At 34.6% G+C, this 16,404-nt stretch overlaps 1 non-coding gene across 1 annotated transcript; it reads right to left on the bottom strand.

Moving 5' to 3' along the window:
• Nucleotides 1–14,871: 14,871 nt before the first annotated feature.
• Trnav-cac lies at nucleotides 14,872–14,945 on the bottom strand. Its single transcript has one exon. It is a non-coding gene; the product is annotated as a tRNA-Val (tRNA).
• Nucleotides 14,946–16,404: the final 1,459 nt, after the last annotated feature.

The raw sequence follows: 16,404 nt of genomic DNA, 5'->3' as shown, positions 1-16,404 counted from the left end.
CCTGCTCTGTGGGTGGTCACAGTTCCCTCTACCTTGCTGGCGCAGGGGGAGGGGGCGGCTCTGCCTCTCAGCAAGCCGCTGCTCCTCTTCTGCCGGTGGGTCGCAGTCGCCTCAAAATATTTCTTTAAAATTATAGTAGAGGGGCTGGGGATGTGGCTCAAGCGGTAGCGTGCTCACCTGGCATGCGTGCGGCCCGGGTTCGATCCTCAGCACCACATACAAACAAAGATGTTGTGTCCGCCGAGAACTCCATGTGTGGGAATGCCAATGGCTCACAGCCCAAACACAGGCTCCTCGGAAACATCTAGTAGTGTTTTTCATGGAATATTTTGGGTTTTCTATATATAAGATTATGTCATCTGCAAAAAGACAACTTAATTTCCTCTCTTCCAACTTGGATACAATTTATTTCTTACTCTTGCCTGATTGCTCTGGATAGGACTTCCAGTAGAATGTTGAATAAAAGTAAAAATGGGCATTCTTGTCTTGTTCCAAATCTTAGAAAGTTGACAGATTTTCCTCATTCATTTCAATGATAGACATTGTCTTATTATATATGGCCTTTCTTATGTTGTTTTTGCTCCTTTTATACCTAATTTGTTAATTTTTTATCATGAAGAACAGTGAATGTTACTAAATGCCTTTTCTGTATCTGTTGATAAATCTCATGACTTTTCTCCTTTGTTCTCTTGATGTAGTGCATTGCATTTATTAACTTGTGTTTGCTGAATCAATCTTATATCTGTGGGATGAATCTCATTTGATTAGGGTGAATAATCTTTTAAATGCACTATTTAATTAAGTTTGCTAGTATTTGCTGAGGATTTTTTAATCTATGTCCATGAAGAGTGTTAAGTTGTAGATTTTGTTATTGTTGTTTCCTAATTTGGTTTTGGTATAAAGGTAATGCTGGTTCACAGAACGAATTTAGAATAACTATTCCCTCCTCTTCATTTTTTAAAATACTTTTTTAGTTGTAGATGGACGCAATCACTTTATTTTATTTATTTTTATGTGGTTCTGAGGATCAAACCCAGTGCCTCACACATGCTAGGCGAATGCTATACCATTGAGCCACAACCCAGCCCCTCCTCTTCATTTTTTGTGGGGATAATTTTAAAGAAGAATTGGTACTAGTTCTTTTGGTAGAAATCAGTACCAAAGTCATATGGTCCTAGGCTTTTGTTTGATAAGAGATTTTTATTATTGACTCAATCTCATTATTCAGAGATTAAATAGATTAATATAGATTAAAATCTATTCAGATTTTGTATGTCTTCATGATATGATGTTTATAAATTGTGTGTGTCTGGAGATTTGTCCATTTCTTCCAGGTTAGCATATTCTTTGGTGTACAGCTGTTTATAATAATTTGTCATGATACTTTGTAAACTTGCTATCAGTTGTAATGCCTCCCTTTTCATCTCTGATTTTAGTTTTTGAATTTACCTAAGAATTTGCTTTGGTATTCATCTTTTTGAAGAAACGATACTTTGTTTCATTGATCTTTGTATTTTTCATCTTTATTTCATTTATTTCTGCTCTGACCTTTTATTATCTTTTTCTTCTACTAATTTGTATCTGATTTTTCTTTTTCATCTAGTTGCTTGGGATGCATGAATACCTTTTTTAATTGAGACCTTTATGCCTTTGATGTAGGCTTGATTTCTATAAACTTCCCTTTCAGTACAGATTTTGCTGTATTCCATAGGTTTTAATATATTGTGTTTCCATTTTTATTGTTTAAAGGAAATTTGTCCAATTTCTTCCTTAATCTATTGGTTGTTCAGAGTACGTTGTTTAACATCTATGCACTTGAATAGCTTCCAGTTTTTCTTATTGATTTCTAGTTTTGTTGTATTGTGCAATAATTTTGCAGGAAAAGACATTTGATATGACCTAACTTTTAAAAATTTTGTTGAGACTTGTAGTCTATGTATAATTTCTCTTAGAGAACAATCTGTGTGCCGATAAGAGGAATGTGTATTCAGCAGCTGTTTGATGGGATGATCTTGCAATATCAGTTGGGTCCTTTTGGTTGGTGGTACAATTTAACTCTGCAGTTTCTTTGTTGATTTCTGTCTGTATAAGCTGTCCACTGCTGAAAGTGGGGTGTTGAAATCCCCTATTATTGTTTTGGAGTATATCTTTCCCTTTAAGTCTATTAATAGTTGCTTTATGTGTTTGGACACTCTACTATTGCATTTTAAATATTATATAATATTTACTGGTGAAGGCGTTACTGCACTCGCTGTCTGACAGGGTCACAGTGTGGGGGATGCTGTGGCAGGGCAGCACCATCTGGAAACCGGAAACATCGAGAATATTAAGTGTTTTGTTTATGATACTCATGATATGGATAACAGGGCATACGTCCATCAATAATAAAAGTATGTATTGCCTGAGATTGCAGGAAAATTCCCAGAATGATACTAAGGATACAATTGAGACATGCCATGAGGTGTGTTTCAATATCTCTCAGGATTCAAACAATAGTATTATTCCTCAAGCCTGAACAGCAAGAAATGTTTATCCCATGGTTAACAATTTGCACTACCCCCCCATCCTAAAGCCACAACCTGTACAACACCTAGCTACAGAAAAACAATTGCTGTGCCAATAGTACAGGGACCGCCGTATGTAGCTTACTTAGTTAAAGGAAGATTATGGTATCCCCCTCGAGGACAAGAGGCTAATAAAAATACATTCTCCCCACCAACAGACCCTCCTTTGTCTTACACAGAAATTTATGATGAAAATGAAAAACACATAGTTAATATAAATGATAAATGGGTTGAGGTGTAAAGCCTGCCCTTTAGTTAAAGATTACAAAGACATAAAAATTGGTGTGCTTTGACCAAGGATCAAGGAAACTCTTTAAGAAAGCAGCTAAATAGGGCTGGGGGTACAGCTTAGTTGGTAGAAGGCTTGCCTTGCATGAACAAGGCCCTGGGTTCAAATAAGGCAGTTCAATAGGTCATATAAAAAAGGAAATTACCTTGGAAATTAATAATAAAGAAAAGTAAAGTTAACATAGATATGTTTTAGAGGCACTTCAGACTACTAGGCTTAAGTAATGGACTTTCACTATTTTATGTGTGTTTTACTGGGATTTTAGTTTAGAAGTAAGAAAGCTTACCAATAATCATAAGTATGCTTTAAAGTTAAAGGTTAATGAAATAATTGTAGGTATGCTTTAAAGTTAAAAGTGAATAATAGGTCAGGAGACATGTAGTCTAGTTGCGTAGTCTAGCACCTAGTGATTGAGATAAAAAAAATAAAAGCTTAATCATGATTGACTAAGGTTACAGGATAATATTTTAAACAATGTACTCAATATCTTAGGTAATGAATGTATGTTAGAAAAGATTGTAACTCTTGAAAATTATGTAAATCAAAGAAGTTTTGAGCTTTAAGGCTATTCATTAACTATCTGAAAAAAACACCTTTAAAAAGGTATAAAAATAAAGGTCCCTCTAGAGGCAGAAGAATCTTTCTGGAGGCTGCTCCTAACTTGCAACCTGTCGTCCTGTCTCTTTTTCTTTTCCCTGACACCACTCCTTCTTCAAGACCCCTGGATCCCCTCTGGGACTGGACTTTGACAATATACTTGTATCAAAATATATAAATAAATTTTACTAAATAAATCAAGTTAAATATATCTATCTCCATTTTGATTTATTTATTTTTTGGTATGGATTAATATAAGGATATAATTTATTTTTTTCTTTTTCTTCCTTTGTTTTTTGTTTGTTTTTGTTTTGGCATGTGGATATCCAGTTTCCCAGCACCAACTCTTGAAGACTTTCCTTTCTCCATTAGATAATCTTAGCACTTCTGTCGAAGATCATTTGACTGTATTATGTGTGGGTTTATTATTGGGCACTCAGTTTTGTTCTGTTGATCTATGTGTTTGTCTTTATGATGGTATCAACAATTTTGATTACTGTACCTTTGAAATATATTTTGAAATAAGGAAGTATGATGCCTCTAACTTTATTATTCTTCGTCAAAACTGTTTGGTTGGTGGTGTTCTATTTCTAAAAAATATGCTATTGGGCTTTTGATGCACATTGCATTGAATGTGCAGAATGCTTTGAGCAGTCTACTTTTTACCATTTTTTCCTCTGCTTTTGGTATGAATAGTTTAACAATATTAAACCTGCCATTTAATGAATACAGACTTTGTGTCTTCTTTATTTCAGCAATACTTTGTCTTGAAGCTAGGTTTTTTTTGTGTGTGTGGATACATTTTTGTCTCTTTTGTTAAGTTTCTTCTTACATATTTTATTTATTTTGATACTATTGAAAATGGGATTGTTTTTTCAAAGGTTTTTTGGATTGTTTGTTGTCAGTTTATTTATACAGCCTTACTTAATTTGCTTATTCTAGCATGTTTTGAATATGTAGGGTTGTGTACATATAAGATCACATCATCTACAGAGATAATTTTATTTGTTCCTATATGATTTGGTTGCTTTCTCTATCTTTTTGTTATGAGATTTCTCTGTCTAGGAATTCTAGTACTGTGCTCAACATAATTGGTAACAGTGTGTATCTTTGCTTAGTTCCTTATCTGGGAGGAAAATATTTTTGTATTTCACCATAGAGTGTGATATTACCTGTAATTTCTTTCTATTCCTATTTGTTGATTTTTTTTTATCATGAAGCAGTATTGAATTCTGTCAAATGCTTTTTATCCAATTATTGAACTAATAATGAGATTCTCCTCTGTTTTTTCTGTTAATGTGATACATTGTATTGATTAAATTTCATATGCTGTTCTACCCTGGCATCCCAAGAATAAATCATATTGATCATGGTGTATGACCTTTTTTTCAGTTTTTTTAAATTTGTTATACATGACAGCAGAATGTATTTCTACTCATAGTACACAAATGGAGCACAACTTTTCATTTCTCTGGTTGTACATGGTACAGAGTCACACCATTCGTGCAATCAAACACATACATAAGGTAATAATGTAAGTCTCATGCCACCATTTTCCCACCCTCATACCCCCTCCCCTCCCCTCAATTCTCTTTGTCTGATCCAAAATTTCTCCATTTTCCCCTTGCTCTCCTGCCCCCATTATGGATCAGCATCCACTTACCAGAGAAAACATTTGGCTTTTGGTTTTCTGGGATTGGGTTATTTCACTTAACATGATATTCTCCAGTTCCATCCATTTACCTGAAAATGCCACAATTTCATTCTTCTTTAAGGCTGAGTAATATATCATTGTGTATATATACCACAGTTTCTTTATCCATTCATCTGTTGAAGGGCACCTAGGTTGGTTCCATAATTTAGCTATTGTGAATTGAGCTGCTATAAACATTGATGTGGCTGTGTCCCTGTATATGCTGTTTTTAAGTCCTTTGGGTATAAACCAAGGAATGGGATAGCTAGGTCAAATGGTGGTTCCATTTCAAGTTTTCTGAGGAATCTCCATACTGCTTTTCAAACTGGTTGCACTGATTTGCAGTCCCACCAGCAATGCATGAGTGTGACTTTTCCCCACATCCTCAACAACATTTATTGTTGCTTGTATTCTTGATAATTGCCATTCTGACTGGAGTGAGATGAAATCTTAGAGTAGTTTTGATTTACATTTCTCTAATTGATAGAGATGTTGAACATTTTTTCATATATTTGTTGATCAATTGTATATCTTCTTCTGTGAGGTGTCTGTTTATTCCTTAGCCCAATTGTTGATTGGGTTCTTTGTTCTTTTTTTTTTTTGGGGGGGGGTGTTAATTTTTTTCAGTTCATTACATATCCTGGAGATTAGTGCTCTATCTGAGGTGTGTGTGTGTGTGGTGTGGTAAAGATTCTCTCCCATTCTATAGGCTCTCTCTTCATGTTATTGATTGTTTCCTTTGCTGAGAAGAAGTTTTTGTTTGTTTGTTTGTTTTTGTTTGAATCTATCCCATTTATTGATTCTTGATTTTATTTTTTGTGCTTTAGGAGTCTTGTTAAGGAAGTCAGGTCCTAAGCCAATGTGATGAAGATTTGGGCTTACTTTTTCTTCTGTTAGGCCCAAGTTTTCTGGTCTATTTCCTAGGTCCTTAACTATTTGATCCTTTTTAATGCACTGTCAAATTTGATTTACTCATACTTTGTGGAAGATTTCTGTATCTTTTAAAATCAGGACGTTGGTATAATTTTTTTTTTCTTCTTATGCCCTACAGTCTGGTTTTGGTATAAGGGTAATTTTAGCCACATATTAAGTTTGGAAATATTCCCTCTTCTTCAATTCTTCATAAGAGACTGAGAAGAATTGGCATTATTTCTTTACTAAAGTTTGGTAGAATGCACCAATAAAACAATTGTGCCCTGGGCTTTTCTTTGTTGGGATTTTGATTACTAATTCAATTTCCTTATTAGTTACAGGCATTCATATTTTTAATTTCTTCATGATTCAATCTTGTTATGTATTTTTGGGAACTTAACAATTTCTTTGAAGTTCTCTGATTTATTGGCATAAAATTATAATGTCCTTTCATATTCCTTTTTTATTTATTTGGCAGTTGTAAAGTCTCTAATTTTATTTACTTGAGTTTTAGTTTTGTTCATGCAATTGTTTCTCTAATTTCATTTAGTTATCTATCTGTTGTCTCTTGTATCTCACTGAGCTTATTTAAGATGATTATCTTGAATTCTTCTCAGGTAACTCATAGATCTCAATTTCTTTGTAGTAGATTACTGGAGATTTATTAGTTTTCTCTAGTCGTGAAATGTTTGCTGGATTTTTTGTTATATGGGTATCCTTGCAGTGGTATCCATGCATTTGAAGGCGCATATATTTCTTCTAGTCATTACAGACTGGGTTTTCCAGTTAAACACCTCTTCCTACTTGGGCTTGGGATAGTGGAAATGCCTCTGTGACCATAGTGAAATGGGGTTGGAGCTGTTTCATGTGGCTTCACTGAGTCCACAGTAGGATCCATAATTGGCAGGACTAATACCAGGGGTTTAAGCATGCATGTGTCCTTTCTTGTCTCTGAATACGCTAGATTATTTCCAAGACCTTGGCCAGTTAGGATGGTGCTGGGATTAGGGCATACTTCAGAGTCCACAGATGATGGACCTATTACCAAGTGTGTGAACAGTTGTAGCTTCATTTGAATCTTGAAAGGCTCCCATTGGGTAACTGTGTGGGGCTCTGGGAAGGCAAGACTTACTAGTTTATGGCCAAGAAGGCATGGAACTGAGTCACAGGGCTGCTTTAGTGTCCACAGTCAAGAAATCTAGGCTTGCCTGTGGTGGCATAGATGGGTTGTAGTTGCTTCTGGATTTTCAGAGAGGTATGTCTGATATCCACGCACACTGGACCATGGCTAAGTAGAATGACCTAGGTAACAAGCATGCTCAGGATATGCAGTTGGGATGAAGTTAGTGGCTCTATTTATATAGACATTGATAGGTGTCTTTTGGTGGGTACTTGGTTGGTAGGACATCTGTAAAACCCTAGTTGAAAGATGTCAGTTTTGAATTACAGGGCCCTTTAAAGATTTGTAGTGGGATGGAGATGGTAGGCCTGCCTGTAGGTGTATGGGTTATACGTGATATGTTTCCTAGAAAGTCCATGATTGGGAAGGATTGTTTTCAGATTACAGATAAGAAGTGCTGCTGAGATCAAAGACATAAAAATTTGACCAGAAACCCTGCATATACTAGAAGAAAATGTATGGCCAACACTCCAACATGTAAGCCCAGGTACTGACTTCCTTAATAAGAGTCTTAAAGTGCAAGAATTAAAATCAAGAATCAATAAATGGTGGGTCTTGGGTTGTGGCTCAGCAGTAGAGTGCTTGCTTAGCACGTGCAGGGTACTGGGTTTGATCCTCAGCACCACATTAAAAAAAATAAAATAAAAGGTGTTGTGTCCAATTACAAGTAAAACTAAATATTTTTTTAAAAGAATAAATGGGATGACATCAAACTGAAAAACTTCTTCACAGCAAAGGAAACAAGCAAGAAGATGAAGAGAGGGCCTACAAAATGGGAGAAAATTTTTGTCACCTGCAGTCCAGGTAGGATGTTAATTTCCAGGGTATATAAAGAATTCAAAAAACTTAATACACACACACACACAAACAAACAAAACAAAAACAAACAAACAAACAAACAAACAAAACCCAGAAATAACCCAATCTTTATATGGGCAAAGGAACTGAACAGACACTTCTCAAAAGAGGAAATACAAATGATCAACAAATATAAGAAAAATGTTCAACATCTCTACCAATTAGAGAAATGCAAATTCAAACTACACTGATATAGCTCAGTTGGTAGAGTGCTTGCCTTGCACATACAAGGCCCTGGTCAGTCCCCAGCACCACAAAAATCAAACAAACAAACAAACAAACAAACACAGAAAACTACACTGAGATTTAATCTCCAGTTAGAATGGCAATAATCAAGAATACAAGTAACAATAAATGTTGGCAAGGCATGTGGGGGCAAAAGTATACTCATACATTGCTGGTGGGACTGCAAATTGGTGCAACCACTCTGGAAAGCACTATGGATTTTCCTCAGAAAATGTAGAATGGAGCCACCATTTGACCCACTTATCCTACTCCTTGGCATATGCTCAAAGGACTTAAAATCAGCACATTATAGTGTTGTGGTCACATCAATGTTCACAGCAGCTCAATAGGTAAGCTATGGAGTGACCTAGGTGCCCTTCAATAGATGAATGGATAAACAAAATGTGTATATATACACGAAAGAATTTTACTCAGCCATAAAGAAGAAGGAAATCATGGCATTTTCAGGTAAATGAATGGAACTAGAGGCTAAGCGAAATAAGCCAGTCTCAAAGAAACAAGAGGCTAAATGTTCTCTCTGGTATATGGATGTTAATGCACAAAAAGGTGGGGGGTAGGAGGGAAGAATAGAAGCTCATTGGATTAGACAAAGGGAAATGAAGAGAGATGGTATGGAAATAGGAAAGACAGAATGAATCAGACATAACTTTCCTATGTTCATATATGAATACATGTCCAGTGCAACTCCATGTCATGGACAACCACAAGAATGGGAAGTTATACTCCATGTATGTATGATATGTCAAAATACATTCTACTGTCATGTGTACCTAAAAATAACAAATACAATTTTTAAAAAACTAGAAGGGAACTACTGTATCACGCAGCTATCCCATTCCAAAAGATCTAAAATCAGCATAGTATAGTGATGTGGCCACATCAATGTTGTAAGCAGCTCTATTAACAATAGCCAAGCTATGGAACCTAGATGCCCTTCAACAGATGAATAGATAAAGAAAATGTGGTATATATACAAAATGGAATACTACTCAATCTTAAAGAAGAATAAAATTATGCCCTTTGCCAGTAAATGGATGCATATGGGGACTATTATGCTATATGAAATAAGCCAGGCCCCAAAAGCCAAAGATTGAATGTTTTCACTGATATGTGGAAGCTAACCAAAATAAGTGGAGGGAGGCTTCAGAAGAATAGAAATTTGGTGGATTAGATAAAGGGGAATGAAGGGAAGCGGGGATAGGAAAAGGAAAAACTGTAGAATGAATCTGACATAATTTTCCTATGTACTTATATGAATATACCACAGTGAATCTCACTATTGTGTACATCAAGAAGAATGGGATAATAATTAGGATAAGATATATCAAAATGGATTCTACCATCATGTATAACTAAAAAGAACTAATAAAAAAATAAGGGCTGTGGCCAAGTTACAGGTTTACTTCAAGGTCCGTAGTTGGAACAAAGTCACCCAACACACAAGTGGGTGTGACTCCTCATAGGTTCCTTGGTAGATAGTTATGTTGCTAGAAACAAGGCCAAATGGACATGTGGCTGAGCTCATCAGTCAAGAGGGCCATGTATGAGCCAAGGCCATGTATGAGTCAGAGCTGGTACCATGTTTGGTTGTCCTTTCACATAGGAAAGGTTGGCCTCTGAAAATGGCCTTCTTTTCTTGAGCTGTATGAGGGTTTTGCTACTATTTTCTGGAATCCAGCAGCCCCTAAAAATGCACTTTTATCTGTGCATCTGTGCACTTTTATCTGTTGCAAAATTATTGCTTCTATGGAGGCATTTGAATGAGAGACCTTCTATTCTACCATTGTTCTGATGTCCTCCCTTGACATTTCTTTTTTGGACGGTTTTAAAAACCTTTTTAAAAAGAAATTCTTTTTTAAAACCTTTTTTTATAACTTTATTTATTTATTATTATTATTATTATTATTATTATTATTATTTTATGTGGTGCTAAGAATTGAATCAGTGCCTCATATGTGCGAGGCAGGGCTGTACCACTGAGTCACAGCCCCAGCCCCTGGATGTTTTTTTAAACTTTAAATTCAATTTAAAAATAGATATAAACTATTAATACTATTTCATTATTTTTAACAGAACCTTGCCTTTTAAGGAATTTATCTATTTCTTCTTAGTTTTCTAATTTATAGGTGTAAAAATTTTGTAGCATATTCAAATTATTCTCTTAGAACTCACTAGAAAGTAAAGGGATATTCCCTCTTCTATTCTTGATATTTGATATTTTATTTTATTTTATTTTTTTTGGTGCTGATTTCAAGATCTTTAACTTAATGACATTGCATAGTCTTTTGCTAAAAAGGGTCACATGAACAGGTTCCAGGTACTGGGGATTAAACACAGGGGCACTTGAACACTGAACCACATCCCCAGTCCTATTTTGTATTTAAATTATTTAGAGACAGGGTCTCACTGAGTTGCTTAGCACCTCGCTGTTGCTGAGGCTGGCTTTAAACTTGAGATCCTCCTGTCTCAGTCTCCAGAGCTGCTAGGATTACAGGCATGTGCTACTGCCCATCTTGATAATGTATCTTATTTCTCTTTTCTTGGTAAGTCTGACTAGATATCTTTCAATTTTATTAAACCTTCCATGAGTTCAAAGCCAGCCTCAGCAAAAGCAAGGTGCTAAGCAACTCAGGGAGATCATGTCTCTAAATAATTTAAATACAAAATAGGGCTGGGGATGTGGTTCAGTGTTCAATTATCCCTAAGTTCAATCCCCAGTATCAAAAAAAATTAACTGGATAAAATAATTTTGTTAGAGCTCTGGAAAACAGTGAAAATCCTATAATAACCAAGAAAATGACCAATCAAGAAAAAAAAAAAAACACATTCAAATTATAGAAAACATTTTTTTTAGTTGTTGATGGACCTTCATTTAATTTATTTATATGTGGTGCTGAAAATCGAACCCAGTGCCTCACACATGCTAGGCAAGTGCTCTACCACCAAGCTACAATCCCAGCCCCTAGAAAACGTTTTTTAGATTTGTTACTTTCCTTTACTCTATGCTCTCCCCATCATAGGGTGGTCTGGATCTGGAAGATATAACAATTCAATTACAAATTCCTTCCCTGAGCTGGCTACTTGCTTTTTTTTAACTTTATGAGGGCTGTCTGAGAGATTAGAATCTATTTTGTGTAAGTCAGGTCTCAGTTGACCAAAAGCAACAAAACTCTGAACTCAGGCTGAAAAAGTACTGGAAAAAAGTCAAGAGAACTGCTCATAAAAGTGGCAGGTGAAGTAAAGACCTGCAAACATCCATGAAAAGAGATTATGAGTGAGGGAATACAAAAAAAAATTGAAGGCTCCAAAAAGAAGCTATAGTGATATTCCTTGAGAAATTAAGATATCTAAAAGCAGAAGGGTACATAGGGAAAATTTTTAAAAAATCTACACACATCCCAGACAAGCTCAGAAAATGAGTGAGAAGAGTGTAAGACTTCAACTCAGGCTAATCACAAGGCCCCAAAAGTACACAGCTAACAATCAGAGGACTGAACCTGAATAGTGTTAGGGAGAGGCAGCTGTTTTTTGTGAATGCCCAATTTAAAAAAAAAAATCTTATGGCATGGGCTGTGGATGTAGTTCGGCAGGTAGAGCACGTCCATAGCATACACAATGTCCTGGGTTCAATTCCCAGCCTTGGAGGAAAAAAAAGCAAACAAACAGAAAACAAACCAAAAAATAAAGACTACAAAATATAGGAAATCATGGCCTACTAAAAAAAAATAAATATTCAGAAATCCTTGCTGAGGAAGCACAGATATCATATCTCCAATAAAAAGCATGCCAACATTCTTAACTATGTTAGAAGACCTAAAGGAAATCACAAAATAATACATGAACAAAATTATAATTTGTGAAATGAGATACAAATTATAAAGCAGAAACAAATAGAATTTGCTAGAACTAAAAATTTCTAGAATTAAAATTAAATTTTCTAGAATTAAAAAAACTAAAATTTCTAGAACTAAAAATACAATAACTAAATTGGAAAAACAATCACTAGAAAAACAATCACTAGCAGAGATTTAATGTATATTTCAGAAGACAGAAAAAAAATCAGTGAATTTGAAAACAGGATATTTGAAATTTTGACTCTTTATAATAAAAAAGAACAAAGAAATGAAATGTAAACACAGCCTGACAACTTACGGGACATCATCATGCGGAACAATATACATAATTATAGTCCCACAGAAAGGAAAGAGAGAATGTTGTAGATATATTATTTGAGGCAATAATGGGTTAAACTTCCCAAATTTAAGGAAATGTATGAATCTACAAATCCAAGAAGCTTACTGAACTCCAAGGAGCATAAATACATGGAGAACCATTCAAGACACATTATCATCAAATGAAATTACTAAAAGCAGGAAGAAAAATAAGCAACTTTTTATGTTAATCAGATACTCAATGAGATTATGAGCTGATTTTTTTTTTTGGTGGTGCTAGGGTGTGAACCCAGGGCCTTCTGTATGTGAGGCAAGTACTCTACCAACTGAGATATATCCCCAGCCCCTTGTGAGCTGATTTTATCAGAAACTTTGAAGGGTAGAAGGCAATGGAAAACATTATTTAAGTGACAAAAGAAAAAATGGCCAATTGATAATTCTATATCTGGTGAAATTGTCCTTCAAAAAACAGAGGGAAAATTTAATACATATCCAGAATAATAAAAAAGGATGAGTATGTAGAAAATGGACTCTCACTATAAAAAATTTTAAACAGCTTTCATCAGGTTGAAATAAAAAGATTCTACTCAGTACCTCATAGCTGAATGAAGACATAAATATCTCCAGTAAAGGTAAATATGTGGGCAAGTGCAAAAACCAGTATTATTGTAATTTTGGCTTATAACCAATTTTAATTTTTTCCTAGGACTTAAAGGACAACTTCATACATAGTAATTATAAATCTATATTAATGATAGTGAAACTAGAGTAGGTCTTCCATATCCATCAGTTCCACATCCATGGATCCAACCAACTGCATTCCAAAATATTCAGGAAAAAATTTACTGAACATGTGTACATTTTTTCTCGTTTTAATATAACACCATTTACATTGCAGTAGGACTTATAAATAATATAGAAATTATTTAAATAATATAGTAAAAAGTGCTTAAGCTATATTGCAAATATTCTGCCATTTTATATAAGAGAAATGAGCATGACACATCTTTATATCTACAAGGGGTTTTACAGACAATGGATACTCAGGAATGACTGTATAAAAATTTAACTTGCAACATCAGTAACATAAAATGGAGAATGGAATTTGTATGCATAATATTTTGCATGCTATTGTATTAGGATGTATAAATTCAGAATAGATTGTTGCAACTTTATAATGTTATTAAAGTTTAGGTATCTGATGTCCCCAAAAAGCACATATGTGAGACAATTAAAGAAAGTTTAGAGGTAAAATATTAATCCCCTGTTAGGAATTAACTGGCTGGTAACTATAGGTAGATAGAGTGTGGTTGGAGGAGGTGGGGCATTGGGTACATGCCTTTGGGGTATATATTTGGTACCTGGTGAATGGAGTCATTCTCTCTGCTTCCTGGTGCCACATCCCCACCTGCAGTCCTCAGCCATACACTTCTACCATGATGTTCTGCCTCACTGAGGCCATGAGGAATGAAGTTGGCCACCTATGGAGCCCCAATTAAACGTTTCCTCCTCTAATCGTTCTTGTCAGGTCTTTCTGTCACAGCAGCAAAATGACTAACTAAAACATATGTTATATATTATCTCCATGGTATATGCAAAGAAAATATTTTTAGAAAATACACTAAAGGAAATGAAAAGGAAATTAAAATATAATTATAGAACATTGAATAAATGCAAAGGAAGGCAATTGTGGAGGAAATGAAAAACAAAAAAGCTATGGAGACATATGGAAAAAATAGCAAGATGGCAAAAGTACATATTTTCAATAATTACTTTAAATATAAATGGATAATCTAACCAATCAGTAGGTATAGACTGACAGAGGGCGTTAAGAACCATCATCAATTTATATGACACATTCTATATCTAAAGACAGGTTAGACTGAAGAGATTTTAAAAAGTATTTCCTTCAAATATTACCCAAAGGAGAGCAAGTAAGGATATACTGATATCTGACAAAATAGATTGTAAGTCAAACTGTTATAAGACAAAAAGGACATTATATTGATTAAAAGGCCAATTTACTAAGAAGATATAACACTTAAAAACATAGACATACCAAATGTCATGAATCTATAAGATATCTGAAATGAAAATTGACAGAATTTAAGGGAGAAAAAGATAGCGTGACAATAATAGCCAGACATTTCAATACTTTGCATTTAATAATAAATCACTCAGAGAGAAAAATCAATAAGAAAATAGAGAAATTGATATCACTCAATTGGACCTAGCAAACATCTATCAGAGATCTCACCATCTATACCAGAATATCTACATTTTGTTCAAGTGCACATGTAACATACTCCAGGATAGACCTTATCTTAAACAATCAAACTAATTTTATTTTATTTTAGTTTTTGTGGTGCTGGGGATTGAACCCAGGGCCTTGTGCATGTGAGGCAAGCACTCTACCAACTGAGCCACATCCCCAGCACTTCAAACTAATTTTAATAAGTTTAAAAGGACAAAAATAATGAAGTTTTCTTTACTGATCTTAGTGAAATCAAGCTAGAAATGAATAACATAAGGAAAACTGGAAAATTCACAAATGTGTGGAAATTAAACAATATTATTTTGCCCAAATAATAGGTTGGAGAGGAAGCCACAAGGGAAAACAGAAAATATTTAAGACAAATCAAAATGAAAGCACAACATATACAATGTGTAAAGTGCAGTGAAAAGTGTGTTATGAGGGAAATTTAAAACTGTAAATTCTTACATTAAGAAGAATAATTTCAAAACAACATCCTACAACATGGATGAACTTGGAGAACAATATATTAAATAAAATAAGCTAGGCAGAGAAAGACAAATGCTTCATGTTCTTACTCACATATGGAAGTTAAAAAAAGAGTTTATTTCATAAAAACAGAGAGTAGAAATTTGGTTTCTAGAGGTTTTGAAGATTATAGGAATAGGGGAGATAGAGGAAGGTTGAAAATGGGTACTTAACAGTATATAATGTCCTTCCTTATCCCTTTTGATTAACTTAATCTTGAAGTCAATTTTATTCGATATGAAGATGGCCACCCCTGCTTGCTTCCGAGGACTGTGTGCGTGGTATAATTTTTCCCAACCTTTCACCTTCAGCCTTTGTATGTCTTTTCCAATCAGATGTGTCTCCTGAAGGCAGCATATTGTTGGATTTGTTTTTTTAATCTAGGTTACCAGCCTATGTCACTTTATTGGTGAGTTTAAGCCATTAACGTTTAGGGTTACTATTGATATATGGTTTGTATTTCCAGTCATGTTTGATTATTATTATTTTTTTTAATTTGGTTTGTTTCTCCATGATTAGCTTTTTTTACCCCCACCCTCGCTTTACTGAGGTACTTCCCACTGTTGGTTTTGGTTGTTGTTTTTCATTTCTTCCTCGTGTAGTGTTTTGCTCAAGATACTTTGCAATGCTGGTTTTCTGGCTGCGAATTCTTTTAACTTTTGTTTATCTTGAAAGATTTTTATTTCGTTGTTGTACCTGAAGCTTAATTTTGCTGGATACAAAATTCTTGCTTGGCATCCATTGTCTTTCAGTGTTTGAAATACGTTGTTCCAGGATCTTCTCGCTTTCAGCGTCTGTGATGAAAAATCAGCCATTAACCTTGTTGGTTTACCCCTGAATGTAATCTGCCTCCTTTCTCTTGTAGCTTTTAATATTTTCTCTTTGTTCTGTATATTGGATATCTTCATAACAATGTGTCTTGGTGTTGGTCTACTGTGATTTTGTATGCTTGGTGTCCTGTATGCATCTAGAATTTGTACATCCATTTCCTTTTTTATATCTGGAAAGTTTTCTAAAATTATTTCATTCAACAGATTACTCATTTCCTTGGTTTGGACCTCTATACCTTCCTCTATCCCAATGACTCTTAAGTTTTTTTTTTTTTTTTTTT

This window comes from Marmota marmota, unplaced genomic scaffold, assembly GCF_001458135.2.
Source record: "Marmota marmota marmota unplaced genomic scaffold, marMar, whole genome shotgun sequence".
NCBI lineage: Eukaryota > Metazoa > Chordata > Mammalia > Rodentia > Sciuridae > Marmota > Marmota marmota.
Note: the sequence above shows the minus strand (reverse complement) of the source record. Positions and strands in the feature narration are given on the sequence as shown.